At 35.3% G+C, this 4,045-nt stretch overlaps 1 pseudogene; it reads left to right on the forward strand.

The window, feature by feature from the left end:
- Positions 1-3,330: 3,330 nt before the first annotated feature.
- LOC121165462 lies at positions 3,331-3,431 on the forward strand (annotated as a pseudogene).
- The last annotated feature ends 614 nt before the right edge of the window (positions 3,432-4,045 follow it).

A 4,045-nucleotide genomic window follows, 5' to 3' on the forward strand; every position in this document is an offset into this window, starting at 1 on the left:
CATCAGCAGATTTCAAAAGCTTTGGGGCAGCTAGAGCTAGAGAATTGATTAACTCTCTTGCAAAGTGGCTATAATTCAGCTAATTGTATGTTGGATGGGTGTTAAAGTTCAGCTCTGGTGATTCATTACTTTCTCCAGGAACTCTATGTATCTCATTTAATGCTCTTAGAACTTAAAATGATCCGTAGGAATACTTATATACACAAAGTTTCTTTGTGCCGGAAAATCTAACTGTAATAATTTGAATGTGCATGCAGGGAGCTATTTGCTAAACTCAGAGCTTAGTAAGCAAAACAGCTAGACCTGTATGGTCTTGGCCCATTAATTTATTGTCATTTGGCGAGGCTATTTTCACTGCCATTTATCATTAAACACTGGGACCTTACCCCATATTAAATTATGACTTGAAAATAAAGAGTAAAGCATTCTGCATGGATGAAGGGGTCTAGAGAATAGATTTGCAAGCTTCTACACTAAAAATGTTTTTGGGTCAGTAATCACTATGAAGTAAGAAAGTAGTTACAAACTTTTCTTTCTTTTGCTAGTTGCATATGTCTTTTCTTCTCCACTGTGTTGGAAAGCTACAGAAAGAAAGAGAGAAAAAGATTCACATTCAGACATTATATATTAATGACAACAGTCTTTTGGTCATTGAATAAAAGAAATACCAATTTTGGTTTTGTTTATTAATAATACATCATAATAGTAAACTGTTTAAACACATATTTTCTTTGTGCAAGGAAATATAATAGCCTCTTTTAGTATTTTTTGTTTGTTTGAACCTTACATTTACTTGCAGTATAGGCAATATGATTCTTCTGTACAAAAGAAGAAAGTGAAATTCAGGATCTAACAGCCATCATTGAAAGAACTAGCATGCTGAGCCAACTCTAAGACATTCTGCTGTCTTCAGATCGATGTGTATTTGCCTTTCCAGTTGGAAGCTCATAAGAATTTGCCGTGAACATTAGCCATGTGTAAATAAGAATCAATTTAGCATATCTCTACTGTTTCCCTTCTCCTCTGCTTTCCTACTTCTTTGCACTTTTCTTCAAATTTTTGCATTTTCTATTACTCTGTACCTGCCACCTCACTTCTCAAAGCCACTCTTATTCTCGATTCCTAGCCCCAATATAAACAACTCAGCAATGAGCAAAATCATGGCACATGCATTTTCTTTCATGTATTGATAAGGTTATACTCTTTGTTTACATTGTTTAAAGTTAATTTCTCCAAGAATGAGATTTCTAAAAATACAATATCTGTTGGAAGAAAACGGTGTGAAGAGCCATCCTTATCCTCTATGTAAAGCATTTATTGCTGGGTTTATCTATTCCCTGAAGGTCAGAAAAGAGAAGGAAGGAGTGAAGGTCAGAGACTTATTTTTAGAGATACGATCCAGACAAAAACATAACTTCTGTTCATACGCCCAAAATTAATCGTAAGGGAGTACAGAAAATACAGTCTCTAGTCTCCCATACTTTGTAAGTACAAAAAGTAAGTTCTAGAACATTAATCACAGCACTCAACCATGTATTTAAATTGAATTGAGTTGAATGCCAATGTAATGATCTGAAAAAATTTCTATTCAAAATCAGTCAACATAGAACTATACAAGCAGATGAATGTAAAACCAGTCTGTTTGTTCAGGGCTTTTAGGATTTCGAAAGGGACAGAGAATTATCTAGTTGTTCTGATTGTTCTAACCTCACTTTCCACATAAAAGTTCATGTTGGCACACAGACTGCAGCAGATGTTCTTGAAGTTCTATAATGGAAAATAGCTAATAGGAAAGACTGGAAAATATACCAAAATCATATTTCCAATGTTTAGCTGAAATAAATTGTCATGTTCATGGACTTTGATACAAAACTCTCCCATATGCTATTTAAGTAGAGTTGTTTCCAGGTGTTTCCATGCTTATTCTTTTAAAATATTTATTTATTTTGATTTGAAATGTAGATAGAGAGAAAGAGAGAGATCCATCTTCCATTTGCTGGTTCACTCCCAAATGGCAACAGCACCTGGAGCTGGATTTATCTGAAGCCAGGAGCTAGGAGCTTCCTCCAGGTGTCCTACATGGGTGCAGGGGCCCAAGGACTTGAGCCATCCTGTACAGCTTTCCCACGTGATAAGCAGGGAGCTGGATCAGAAGGGGAGCAGCTGGGACTTGTACTAACACCCATATGGGATGCTGGCACTGCAGGTGCGGATTAACCTGTTGAGTCACCATGCTGGCCTCTCCAGATGGTCCTACAGCTTGTTTTCTCTTTCTTAGCTTTTTTTAAATGCCTTCATTTTAATGTGATGATATAAAACAGATAGAACAATTGCTATTTGGTCTATGTAAAAATATTATGTGTTCTTGTGGACAACAGGTGTTGTCTGTTTCAGCAAACATAGCAGGTGTCACTGGTGAATCACATGAAGTCAATGGCCAGTTGAAATTTTCAATTAACTCATATACATTTTCAGAAATGTAGAAAACTCTACTCATACATGTGACAATGATTTTTCAATCTAACTTAAATATATCATATTTGTTCCTATCCTGTGGCCTACCATCATCTAGCACATTCAGAGTCACCCATATTTACTTTTACTACCTTAAAATTTCATGTATGTGGTTCTCTTTGTTTAAATGCTTTCTTTTATTTAAAGTTTATGACTGTTTATATATCACACATCAATTAAATGTACCTTTCTCTTGGCAGACATAATTTGGAAATACATAATTCCAAACAATAGGTGAGAAAATGAGTTGCATTCAGGCCCGAATTTTGTAATTTTGAAGTATGACCACAGAATACCAGCAGTTATTTAAATATCCAGAGGTTCTAGAAAATATTCCATTCATTTTTTTGTTTATTGCTTTGATTACCATGTCAAGTCTGTTGTTAAGACAATCATTTCTCATTCAGAAAAGAAAAATTTGGGAATATGTCAATTTAAGTAAGTTTCTGTTGAAGGGTGAGTCCTCTTGGGGGTCAGCTCTAAGTCAAAGAGGAGCAAAGAAGCAATTTCTCATAGTTTTCAAATTAAAAAGTTCATATCAACTTTAGGAAAACATGGAAGGTGAAAGCAAAATTGGGCAAAGAGAGACGTGGGCAACAGGAATTTTGCAAACTAAACCGAACTTTGAAAGTGGAGGGCCCTCAAGATGTCTCAATTTCAGCCTAGACAGTAAGATGTTTTACGCCTCTACTTTGACCAGCCAAAGTAAAATGGCTAGAAAGGGCTGATGGCCAAAAATCTCAATTGACAAATCTACTCACCATTGCATAAAGAGAAATCTAGAGTATAGATTACCACATCCAAGATGATTCATTTGTGCTTGATTCCGCAGCACATATACTAAAATTAGAACGATACAGAGATTAGCATGGCCCCTTCACAAGGATGACCCAAGATGGTTCATTCATTAGATTTTCCTGATACATTTGATTCATGTAAATTCTAGTAAACAATTATATAGAACTTCGTGCATTGAGCCTCTTTCCCCTTTGATCCTGATAATAGGAAGGATATTAACTTGAATGACCAACTCTGCTACATCAGATGACCTTATGAACATAACTGATACTTAGCATGAATATTTATAACCATTAATTCTATATTCTACTTTCCCTTGCTTAGTTTACTGGTTCAGGTAGATTTTCTTATTGGGATAATCCAAAACTTCATTCTGGAGCTGTGTGACATTTTGATTGCCATAATATTTAGACTTCCACTGCTGCATTTATCCGTTTACTATCAAGCAGGAAAATATAGGAAATTTACAAATATATCCTTGAAATACCCAACAGATGCCCTCTTTCTCACTTCTGTACTATCAGCTATATGTCTGCTTCATGGTCAACCATGAAACTGGATGGCCCGCAAGATATCTCAATTTCAAAGAAAGATCATTATTTTTTTTTCTATTGTGTTCTCGTCCTATAATGTAGCATTCAAAGCATTGATCACTCCTGTGTTGAATGTAAGAGAACTACAAGATATTATGACTATTTACACATTATTATACTTAATTTGCTATAAAGTCAGC

The sequence above is a fragment of the Ochotona curzoniae genome, unplaced genomic scaffold (genome assembly GCF_017591425.1).
Source record: "Ochotona curzoniae isolate NIBS_2020 unplaced genomic scaffold, NIBS_Ocur_1.0 contig_883, whole genome shotgun sequence".
In the NCBI taxonomy this organism is placed as follows: domain Eukaryota; kingdom Metazoa; phylum Chordata; class Mammalia; order Lagomorpha; family Ochotonidae; genus Ochotona; species Ochotona curzoniae.